At 41.3% G+C, this 13,122-nt stretch overlaps 1 protein-coding gene across 2 annotated transcripts in view; it reads left to right on the forward strand.

Annotated features, from left to right (window-relative positions):
• Positions 1–13,122, forward strand: part of LRRC7 (leucine rich repeat containing 7) — a 593,735-nt gene that overhangs the window by 551,968 nt on the left and 28,645 nt on the right. The window lies entirely within an intron of this gene.

The following is a 13,122-nucleotide window of genomic DNA, read 5'->3' on the forward strand; positions in this document are numbered from 1 at the left end:
ATATAAAAAGTAGTGAAGTGTTATGTGGTATCAATAGCCATCTTTGCCAAACTGAATTGTTTTTAAAAATGCTGCACCATGAATATCTAGCTACTGTCTTATCTTCCTAGAAAGTGAAGTTGCTTACCTGTACCAAGTGTTCTCTGAAGACAGAAGTTCACCAGTCATATAAGTGGTTATTATGGCTCTTCTTGATACTGAACGGGCAAAAGTATTCCACTGCACATGAATGGTAGTACCAATACTACAGCATCCCTCTGTTCCATAGACTTTGACTCAAGGGAGAGCAGCTCCAAAGGGGTGGTGGGAGGGTTTTGTGATTGGTAAAATGCTGTCTTCAAAGAGCTTGTAACAGGTAAGCAACTTTGCTTTCTCTGAAGATGAGCATTTCTCTGAGTCACACAAATGGGATTCCATGATTAAGGGTAGTTTTCAACCACTAAAAAAGAAAAACAACAACCTCCACCCCCAACGGGTAAGAAATACTTTTGTTTGGAAAACCTATTTTATATTTTGAGGGGGGGGGGGTTCTTATTTACCATGGAGAAAACAGCTTGAAACTATCAAATAGACCCCAACATAGCTGAGACTGGGCTCTACCTTTTGAAGAAGCTCTGAGGGACAGAAAGTTCCTTTAGACACGGAGATGCAGTCTGCTCGTCAATTAGAAATGTTGCAGTTCTTTGACACTGCACTCCAAGTCCTATTGGAATCAAAACAAACAAAAATCTGGATGAGCTAAATGTGACAGGTCTCTTGTAGTACAGGGAAGGAAGGGGGATTTACCTTTTTGGATGTGTGGCCTAGGGGAAAATGTTGACAGAATGATTCACTAAGGTAGAAGTCTGATACCATGTTAGGCAGGAACTTAAGATGCATATGAACACCAGCCTATTAATAAGAAATCCTGGATCTAAAGCTGAAATGACTAACACCATAGCAGGGACCTTCTAAGTCAGATGCTTAAGGTTTCAAGAGTCTAGAGCAGGGGTTCTGAACCCAGTCCTCAGGACACACCCAGCCGGTCAGGTTTTCAGGATACCCACAATGAATATGCATGATATAGATTTACATATAGTGAAGGCAGTGCATTCAAATCTAGCTCATGCATATTCATTAGGGCTATCCTGAAAACTAGACTGGCTAAGTGTGTCCCAAGGACTGGGTTCAGAACCCCTGTTCTAGAGGCTTGTTAGGGCTTCCATCAGCTTGATAACATACACATTAATTTTCCTTTACATTATATGAAGTGCTTGATTGGAGGTTTCAAATGAAACAAGCACCCTATGATCTGACAACTAGAGGCTATACAGAAATGGGGTTTTCTTCTACATGTTGATTCCATAATAGCCTGGACTCACACTGGCCATGGAGCTCAAGACCTCTGTGGCCTAAAATCTTTGAACATCAGTCCTGAGAGAAGTTGAGGGGCAAGGGAGGCCTCATACTTTGAGTTTCTTTGACTTTAATTTGGCACAGAAAGCACCAAGACAGGTTTGGAGCAACAGACTGAATGGAAGGTGCAAGAGGATGGATCCCTTAGTGCACTAAGGGAAGCTGAGATGCTTAACATGTATAATGAAAACTTTAGCCAATTCTCGTGTCCATCTGCACCTTGAAAAGTACTGATAAACAGCACCAGAATTAATCTCATAGGAGACTGAGGTTCTCTGGGACTTTCTGAATATCAGTTTAAAGAGCTCCAGACAGGACCATCAGAGACCAGTCTGTGCCTGCTTGACAGAGTTTCATCTTCACATACTGCCATTATGAATAGTACAGAACTTCCTGCACCCCTGTTTCCTCTAAGCTGAGCAGGAGTCCCCCAACTGCACTGCTTCCAGAGGGGGATGGTGCTTCAATATTGTGTTTTCAATCCATAGAGACAGGCAGCTTCCCTGGAGTACTGTAGACTCAGTACTGAAAATGTGATGATGAAACAGCACCCCCCCCCCCCCCCCCCCACTGGCTGGACTATAGGTGGAGGACTCCACTCAGCTGAGAGGGAACAGTGCTTGCACCTCCTATCTAAAAGATAGAAAACAGAGAGTAGGATTAAATGGCTAATCCTCTCAATGGGGGAAGATGAATAGTGGAATACCTTAAGGATATGTACTGGGAGCAATGCATTTTAACATATTTATAAATTATCTTTAAATGGGAATGATGAGTGAGGTGATCAGATTTGCAGATGACATGAAACTATTCAAAGCTGTTACATCGCAAGCAGATTGTGTGAAATTGCAAGAGGACCTTGGAGGCTGGAAGATTGGGCATCTAAATGGCAGATGAAATTTAATAAGGGTAAGTGCCAAGTGATGAACGTTGGAAAGAATAACACAATTTATAGTTACAAGATACTAGGTTCCACATTAGGAGTCATGTCTGAGGAAAAAGATTTAGGGGTCATCATGGAGCAGCAGCATCCAAAAAAGCAATCGGAATGTTAGGAATTATTATAAAAGGAATAGAGAATAAGACAAAGAATATTGGAAAGCCTCCATATTGCACCAGGTGAGAAATCGCCTTGGGTATTATGTGCAATTCTGGTCACTGCATCTCAAAAACAGATGTAGTGGAACTGGAAAATATACAAAGAAGGGTAACCAAAATGAAGAAGGGGATATAATGACTCTCATGAGAAAAGGCTAAAGAGATTAGGGCTCTTCAGCTTGAAGAAGAGACTGCTGAGGGGAGATATGACAGAGGTCTACAGTATAAATGAATGGAGTGGAATAGGTAAACGCAAATCAAGTGTTTACTTTACAACAAGGACAAAGACTAGGGTCAGTCCATGAAGTTATGTAGTAGCAAATTTAAAATACACTCAATGTGTATTTAAGTTCTGGAACTCATTGATGGAGCAACTGATAAAATCAATTAATGTAGCTGGGTTTAAAAAAGGTTTGGACAAATTCTTGGAGGCTTGTTCATAAACGGTGATTATTATAGACCTGGGGAAAACCATTACTTATCCCTGATGTTAATTAATATGGAATCTTGCTACTTTTTGGGACTCTACCAAGTACTAGTGATCTGGACTGGCTACTATTGGAAATAGGATACTGGGTTAGATGGACCCTTGGCCTGACTGAGTAGGACAGCTCCTGGCTGTCTCCTGGCTGTCAGAGCCATGTGTCAAAGAGATACATCAAGGCACTGGGTCTCTTTGATTCTTTGATTAAGGGCTCAGAACCCTCAAAACCCCAAGATGACAAGAATGTGTGAACTTTTATTCTACTGTGGTGTAGGTGTATTTGGGACAGGTTTTCAGTGAAGCATAGCTAGAAACTTTGAACAGAGGGTGTGTCTCACGCTGCCACTCCCCTTCCCTCCCCGTCCCACAGAAATCCCTGGTGCAGGCCGCAGGCAACCTATGAGTGCTGCTGGCATTGACAGGCAAAGACTGGAGGTGATTTTAAGACATAGGGGGAGCGGAGGGGGGAGGGAGAGAATTGCGATAGTTTTGCAGGGCCGAGAAGTGAAGGGAGAGATGCATCAGGAGAAGGGAGGGACTGACCAGAAAAGTCACAATTTACACATTTCTTTCTAAAATACATACAGTCCCATATATTTACATGTGTATGTTCACTCCCACTCCAAAGCTGGTGTAATCATACACAGATTCATTTTATCCGTGATTTCTCAAGTCACAGCTTGTGTGGGGGAGTGTGATTTCTCTTATCTTCTGGGCCTAACCTCATCCCCAGGAGCTGAAAAATTTGAAGACATCCTCAACATGACCTGCCCACCAGAGAATGGTGTGATTCTGTGGTCCTCATTTTGAACCTTAAGCACCAGTCATGACAAGTTGGACTTTAGTTCATTGGCAAAGAAAGCTTGGAGCCTATTTTTCCAATCCTGTATAGCTCTAGGGAAAACATCTTTGTATAGACTCACAGACTGAGCGTTATAGTATTATCTCAAAACTATGAAGCAAATTATGTACTAAAATGTATTACATTTGCAAGTGCATAAGACATGAAAATGGCAAATTATGGGTATAATTATGGTTGAAAATGTTAATGTGTTGTTTTTCGTACACTATTTTACATATGCAGATGCAAATACAAAATTACAATTGAGCTAAAGAATTGTGCTAATCAAGAAATTAAATTGTACAAACGGGTGATTTTTTTAAATTAAAAAGCTACACCTCAATTTTGTTTTTTGCAATAAGGTTTATGCTTTTGTTTGGAATTTACAGCAAGCAAGTTGCTGTGAAACTCATGTGATTGTTATATAGGCATGCAGAATCAGAAGAAAAGCTTCTTGCCTATCAAGCTACAACCTGTACTACATCATTCCTTTGATGGTCTGTCCTTTACATCTTGTTTGTCTTTGAGACAGAACTTGAAGCCATTGCCCTGCTTCTTGAACATGGTGAGGAAAATCACAGAAGCAAAATTAAACAAAAAATATTTCTCCTCATAAGATATGGTTGAAAAAGATAAAAGATCCAATATTCAAAAGGATTTAACCCAAAAGAGCATGAAACATGGCAGTTTGCTAACAAGATGGCTAACCCAGACTGTGGGGAGCTATAAAAATGGCAAATTTCACATTTACACATTTACATTTTGGACAGTTGGAATTTGTTCATGTTCTGCAGCACTTGAAGAAAATTCCTATATGCACTGGAATAGTAGCAATTGGAGGAGCTGATATTGGGAAAAGATAGCTCTTCAGTCAAGCTAAGTACTTGTGGGACTTTATTTTGATATAAGTCATGAACTGTGTGTGTTGGAACTTTGGGGATTTGATGTGGATATTTTTGTTTTTGATGACTAAAACAGACGGTGTGGGGTTTGGCTATTTTTCTCTGTTTCTGGAATTTTGGGGGGTTTTGTTGTTGTTGCTCTCTTTTTTTCTGGAGATAGATAATTTAGTGGGCCAATGATAATATCTGAAAACCCCTTTGAAGATAGACTGACAAGTTTGATCAGACCGTTGCTCCTTTTGAGGCCTCATTTGTTTAAATTGTGAGATTTTTCATTGCTACCCACAGTCTGGGTTAGCCACCTTGTTAGCAAACTGCATGTTTCATGCTCTCTTTGGAATATTTTGAAAGTTTGCTACCCCTTATGTATTTTTTCTGACAAGGATTTTACCAGCCATGACAGAGTCAGGCAGTCCCGTATGCTACCCGGGCACTGTATTCAATGCTCAAGCCCACATAGTTAACTGGGACGCAGCTTCTTTTGGGCAGGATACAGCCTGTTTTCATTGCTTCCTCTACCAGCAACTTGCCTTGTATTTGGAGGACCAGCAGGTTGGCTACAGAGAGATTCTGGATGCACACAGTGGGGGTGATGGAGAGATGCCAGATCTGCAGTGGGGAGAGGGGAGAGATGTTGGACTTGGAGAGAAGCAGGGAAGAGAGAGAGAGACAGAAACCTGGAGCAAAGGAGAGGGGGAATAGAAGGGGAGAGATGCTGTGATTAGGGAAGGGAGGAAGCATAGGAAAGAGAGAGAGGACTGAGACAGGACAAGAGGGGAGGGAGGGGGTAGAAACACTGGACCAATGGAGGGAGGGAGGGAGAGATGTAGAACCACAGGGGAGGGGATCAAGGAGTGCAGGAGGAAGGGAAGAGAGAGGGGAGAAGTGGATATGGAGAGGGACAGTGACACATAGAAGCAGGGCTTTTTTTGAGGGGGTACTTGGGGGTACTGAGTACCGGCACCTTTTCCGCTGTCTGCTAAAATTGACCCATGGACCCCAAGTTTTAATGATAGATCTCAGGCTCTACACACCAATCCTGTCTTGTCATAGATTCTGTGACTGGTTGCAGGGGGCCTAGCTATTATGGGGTGGGTCCCTCAGTGATCACCCCACTCCTGAAGGGTGGCCTAGCATTTGAGTACCGGAACCTTTTTTGCTAGAAAAAACACACTGCATAGAAGAGATGATGGGCATGGAGAATGGATAGAGACAGGGAAACAGAAGGGTAATGCTGGATTCAATGTATAGGGACAAAGAGAGGGGATGTTGGACAGAGTAAGATAGGGTTACAGAGAAAAATAGAAAAGAGACACTGGGACCAAAGCAATGCTCAGACAACAAAAGTAGAAAAAAGTATTTTTTCCCTGAATGTATTAATTGTAATATGGCAGCTTTAGGAAATGTGAATGTCTGATAGCTTGCATTTCAGGTTCTATTTCTATTACTGTGACAGGTTTTGTACATAGGTATGGAATGTGTTTGCTTTTTGCAGGGTTTGTTTATTGGAGCTCTGAAGAGATTCCTCCTCCAGCCCCCACTACCTATTATAGGGGACCCATTCAGTACTAACTACACTACCAGCCAGCATTGAATATCCAGGTCTATCTTAGCTGTCGATGGTCAGCATTAAAAAAAAAAAATACACTCACTATAACCAGCTGAATATTGACTTGAAAGTATTGATCAGAGCAAGCTACCAACGTTTGACTGAAATTTTAAATATAGGCCAGCTCAATGAGACTGTCAAAGAAAAAGTTAAGAAGGTCCAAAAACCTTAACTAAGGCACAAAAACTAGGGTGAATGTTGAAAGAAACAGAAAAAGAAGTTTTCTAAAGAAGCTCTGCAAGGTTATAGTTTTTTTGAAAGGACAGTAGGAAAGACTGTCCAATGATCTCAAGAGATCGGTCACTGCAGCATGGTCTACAAAACATTCATCACTAAGCATTAGCATCTAACCCAGTGTTCCTTATCCCTCTCCTGGAAGCACACTTAGCCAGTCGGATTTTCAGGATTACCACAATGAATATGCATGACATATATTTACATTCAATGGTTAGGTGTGCCTCCTAGATAAGGTTCAGAAGCACTAATTTAAGTCTCTTGAGTGACTCAGTGAACTGCTTATCTTCAGAGAAAGTAAAAAGTACGCAATGAGCCGGGAGACAGAATTTTGAAAAGGTGACCGTGCATGCCTGAGGATACTCAGGTTGTATCAACCCTCAGGAACATCTGCAAAGCTTTTGAAACTCTGTGTCAATTGAACAGATTTTAACAATTGCTTTATAGCTTTACATCATCTCACCAATTCAGACATGAAGAACAATGTTCACCTCCCATGGACTAGCATAATATCAGACATTGCAATCCATTCACTAAATATTTCATGCAAGATACTGAAAGCAAATGATGGCATCCAGTTCATCTCAATAGACATCAATGAAGGGATATTGTGCCCAAAGGACGTCAAGCATGTTTTCAATGGGAAACTCATCAGCCAGCACTTCAGTACTAATGGATTTTGTACTTGCTGTTTGGCATATACAAGACTGTACCATATATGATGCATAGGGAGAGGGACTGCAGAATGCCTTTATTGGTTTGGGGGGCAAGCTCTGCTCCCAATGCCTCCCCCTATCTCCCACCCTGATTTCTCATTTTACATTTGTGCTTAGTCGCTCTTACATACATATTTTATGCAAATCATATGGGAGTATTTTCATAAAGGTTTTTTCATGCATATATGCTACTATATGCCTGTAAATTGCCTTTTATAAATTATCCCTTTTTGACAAGAACGCATGAACTTGTATGTTATACGGGGCTGGTGTTTGGGTGGTGGGGCTAGTTCTGGGCAAGATTTCTACGGTCTGTGTCCTGAAAATGGCAGATACAAATCAAGGTAAGGTATACACAAGAAGTAGCACATATGAGTTTATCTTGTTGGGCAGACTAGATGGACTGTGCAGGTCTTTTTCTGCCGTCATCTACTATGTTACTATCCAGCTTATTTTCGAAAGTGATAGCCGGCCATCTTCCGACACAAATCGGGAGATGGCCGACCATCTCCTAAAACCGGCCAAATCGGTATAATCGAAAGCCGATTTTTGGACACACTCGCCGGCATTCCGTCGTGGAGGCGGCTAAACTTCAAGGGGGCGTGTCGGCAGGGTAGTGAAGGCGGGATGTGGGCGTGCTTACGAGATGGCCGGCTTCAGCTGATAATGGAAAAAAGAAAAACGGCGATGACGAGCATTTGGCCGGTTTTACTTGGTCTATTTATTTTCACGACCAAGTCTCAAAAAGATGCCCAAACTGACCAGATGACCACCAGAAGGAATCGGGGATGACCTCCCCATACTCCTTCAGTGGTCACCAACCCCCTCCCACCCAAAAAAAAAACTTTAAAACATTTCCTTCCTAGGAGGGGAAGCCAGTCTGCCAGCTCGTAAAAAAAAAAAAAAAAAAAAAAGGATCTTGCTGATGACTTACTTGTTCTGGAGTGCTGTATTTTGTGATACTGTTTTGAGAAATGTTCAAGAAAGACTTCATACAAATTAAAAAAGTCCCTGCCGTGCATTTTCCCTTGATGGCAGTCCCTGACATGCACTTCCCTTAATAGCCGTCTTTCTCTCCGAAAGTGCACTTCTCTTAATGGCCGTCTTTCTCCCCAAACAGGGAAATCAAAACAGCTTTTTTAGTAGTAACAGTGGGATTTGAACCAGCCACTTCTGCATTACAAGAGCCATGATGTAACCACTTTGCCACAGCTCCACTTACTTGGCTGTCCCTCCCTTTTGATTATACCCCTTCAGGTCTCTCTCAGCCAATCACAGTGTGTTAAGCTGTCTGTGAGTGACTGAGAGAGACCTGGAGGGGTATAATCAAAAGGGAGGGACACCCAAGTAAGTGGAGCTGTGGCCACGTGGTTACATCACTGGTCTTGTAATACAGAGGTGGCTGGTTCAAATCCCACTGTTACTACAAAAAAAAGCAGTGTGCAAAAACTCTTGATTTCCCTGTTCGGGGAGAAAGATGGCCATTAAGAGACTTTCGCAGAGAAAGACGGCTATTAAGGGAAGTGCACGTCAGGGACTTTTCATTTGTATGAAGTCTTTATTGAACATTTCTCAAAACAGTATCACAAAATACAGCACTCCTGAACAAGTAAGTCATAACATAACTGATCAGCAAGATCCAGAAGTACCAGTGCACTACAAATGCTGGCCCCTCCCACGGCCAAATGCCTTGGATTTGGCCGTGTTTGAGATGGCCGGTTCCAGTTTCCATTATCGCTGAAAAACAAAGTCGGCCATCTCAAACCCGGCGATCTGTGGCATTTGGCCGGCCCCAACCATATTATCGAAACAAAAGTTGGCCGGCCATCTTTTTCGATAATACGGTTCCGGACAGCTGTTGCGGCGCCGCCAAAATAGATCACCAGCGATCGATTTCGCCGGCGCTGTTTGATTATGCCCCTCTATGTTACTATGTTACGGTAGTGTAGGCGTTTTTGGGACAGATTTTCAGTGAAGCGTAGGAAGAGTCATGATTTATACATTTCATTCTAAAATGCATGCAGTTGCATATATTGTACATGTGTTCGTGCACTCCAACTCCCAAGCTGGTATAATAATACATAGATTCATTTTATCTGTGATTCCTGTAGGTTTTCTGGTGCGGTTTTATAAAGACATAAGTATTCATTTGTCTTTATAAAATAAGCCTGAAAGAGAAGTCTTCTTACCCTTCATACATAGCCACACTCTTATTATATTACTCTCACAGGGGTCGTTGTTCAATGGAACTTACCCTGGTAGCAGTGTCGGCCTATCCATTGTGCAGCCACCTAGGGCAGCACAATTTAGGAGGTGGCATCGCATTCGCACGGATCTCTCTCCTTCCTTTCTCCAGGATGATGACATGACATGGGGCCATGAGCATTTATGCATGCTCAAGGCCTGCTGACTTCCACCTCCTCGGAAACAGGAAGTTCGGAAGGGGAAGGAGTTAGCAGGGCTTGAGCATGCACAGATTCTCAAGCCTCTGCGCTGGCCAAGATTCAGCTTCTATAGCTGCCAACTGCCACGTTGCTAAACCAAAGAAAGGGAGGTAAGGTCTGAACACCTCATGGGGTAGGATGGGAGAGAGGGAGAGGTGGAGAAGGAGGAAATGAGAGAGGTGCTGGAAATCATGGCAGTGGGGATGAAGGAGAGAGATGTTAGAAACTACAGGGAGGTTGGAGGGTGGAAGAGACAGATGCTAGAGACCATAGGGAGTAGAAATGAAAGAGAGAGATGCTGGAGACCACAGGGGGTGGAGCTACTACTACTACTTATCATTTCTATAGCGCTTCTAGACAGAGCTTACAATCTAATTGCAGAGCTTACAATCAGAGCTGAAAGAGAGAGATGTTGGAGACCATGGGGGTGAGGGTGGAAGAGAATGATGCTGGAGACCAAGTGAGCAGGGAAGTAGGAAAAGAGAGAGATGCTGGAAACTATCAGGGGAGCCATGATCTGTTTCTTTGACCAGGTCTTTACCCAGATATTCAGTGGCACTATCCAGATAATGCTCCTGAATATCCAGTCAGACTGCCTCAGCACTGTCTGAGTAGTACCAGGGCAGTATGGGGATAGAGCTAAGGGAGTGCAAGGAGTTACCCAATTAGCAGCAATATTCAATCCGCTAACTAACTATCTAACTTAAGTTAGGACAGCAAAAAAGGTTGTCCAGGTAATTATCTGGGTACTGGTTTGAATATTGCCAGTACCAAATAAATACAAGTGACAGCTTTACACCTAAATATTCATCACCAGTATTTGGGTACAGTCTTGCATTGAATATCCAGATATAAAAAGCCTATGGTAGGTGGTATTGAAATACATGCTGACCACTACTATCTAAATATTGCCCCAATAGAGTATAGATATTCATTCATATGAGACATTGCTAGATCAACCAATAGAATACCCCAACAACAGGTACAGAATAGAATGTTTCTCTTTTCAATTCAAAAAAGCAGGAGAAAAACCTCTGCAGTAGCACACAAAGCAACACAGACAGCAAGAACAAGCAGTGGGGACCCAACTTGGCCAGCCATATGGTTGATGCAATGAGAGAAGACACTTCTATGCTCGCTCAAAGACGTTTTTCTGCTGGAGTGAATTGTTTAGGTTTTGTTTTGAAGAATCTGATGACCCCTAACGAATGCAAGACCAAATCTTGACCAAGTTGGGTCCCCGTTCAATAAAATTTGCTTTGGTGAACCGCTGCTTGTTCTTCCTCCTCGGATCACCTTTGCTGTCTGTGTCTCTTTACAATTTAACATAGAAATACAATTCTATTTAGATTCTTGTGTCACTTCAGTAACAACAATACAAACTCCCTCCACTGCTAGACATTATCATTAACATAGACCCCTGCAAAAGGATATTCTAAAGTTTACTATACCATACCAGCCCCAAATCCAAAAATTCAAACTGTACCAGTCCTATCTATGAAAAGTCACTGCTGAAATATTATAGAACACCAATACACCTCCAGTTGGGGAAAAGAGATTGCTATAGATTCTAACACAGAACCTTCATGTTAACAGAATCCCTCACCTCGGTTACACATGGAATGTCCAGACCATCACCTAGTAAATAATAAGAGGTTACAAATTAGAAACAAACACACAGACAAAATAAGATGAAGTGGATAATGCAATAAACCGGACTCTGGGATCTGTGAAACCAAAGAAAGAGAAATAGAAATGAATTTCCTCCTGTGTTGAACCAAATACAAGAAATGCCCATTTCCAAAGCTGACCTATTTCATTTTCCTTTTTTCAGTTCAGAAGGTGTGGATCTCTCCTCTGTTTGATTTTTCTCCCGTCTTTTTCCAGGATCTCATTTCCATTTTCTATTTCTTCACTATCTACCTCTTCTTCTTCCCTTCCTCTCATACATCTGTCTCTGACATTGACCATTCTGTATCATCACATATCTCCCACCTGTGTCTGATATTTCTTTCAAAAATCAAACTAAATAATGTCAACAATTGAAAATTACTACAAAATATAAATAACAAAGGAATTAATAAAAGAGAGATTGAGATGATTTGAATGTTCTTCTGTGGCTCTGCATGATTATATGTTTGCTCCAGAAAAAGATAGGAGAAAGCTATTTCTGTGTTTTTCTGTTGCTCTGCATATTTATGGCAGTCGTTTTAGAAGGTCTATTCATGTTTCAGATGTGCATAAACCATCACTTAGATGTTTATTTTCCATATCTCAAACCTATGAACATACAACTAGAAAGGGGGCATGCTCTGGGTGTGTTTTGGGAGGAACAAGGATGTAGCAAGTTAATAGACATTTATTCCCCCGTTTCAGAATGGGATTAAAGTCTATTTATTTATTTAAACATTTTCTATTCCGCATGATCCTACAACTCATGGCATATCACAGCATAACATACATAATATAATTTTAAAAGAAGACATACACACACATCTATGACCTAAAATATTGACATTAGGACTTACACCTGCTACCAAACACGCTTAGGGTTTGGCAAACTGCTCCTATTGAGCAGCACTCCACTGTAGGGATTAGGGGAGGTTTCCCCTTAATCCCCCAGTGGTTTATGCCCCCCCCAAAAAAGAACTCCAAACTAGCAAAGGATACTGTTCTCTGTGACAGGACTGGGAAAATACACGTTTTACATTTTTAAAACGGCAGATAAACATGTATGTGCCAGCACAAATACAATTATGTGTTTATTTTCAACCCATGAAAATTTTTGCTTTTTTTTCTTAAATGGATGTTTATACCACCCACGCTCAGCATATAAATGTCCATTTTTCCTGTATTTGAGAACAGTCTCTACAACAGCAGATTTTGTTCTAAAATACTAGTGAAAATTGAGACATTTTGACTCAATTCCGACTTCTACATTCTGTATAAAATTGGCTGTCCATGTTGGCTCCAGAGAAAAGTAAGTTTATGAATAATTTTTCATTGTTTGATTTTGTTGAGTGTAAATGTACAGTTATCTAGGAAGGTTTTTACTGTAAGCAGTGATGAAAGTGGATGTTGCTGTAATATTATCATTGGTGCAAATTTGAGCACATGGTTTTTTCCTTCTTTTGTTAGTTCCTTTGTCTGATATTTTTGTATATTAAAGTTTCTTAACTAGCAATCATTTTTTGAAAAAAAAAGAATTTTTCCTTATGACATGTCCTCGGGTGTTTTTCTTAATGGATGCTGGTATTATTGTCATCTATTGATTTCAAGTTTTTTCTAACTGTACCTCAGCAAATCCCTTCAACTACAATGTGTGGAATACCTTAAAAGTTTGAAATCTAGAGGTACAGCATCCTGGTTTTATAGCTAAAGGTTCTCTGCATTTGAGGA

The sequence above is a fragment of the Microcaecilia unicolor genome, chromosome 6 (assembly GCF_901765095.1).
Source record: "Microcaecilia unicolor chromosome 6, aMicUni1.1, whole genome shotgun sequence".
Lineage (NCBI taxonomy): Eukaryota > Metazoa > Chordata > Amphibia > Gymnophiona > Siphonopidae > Microcaecilia > Microcaecilia unicolor.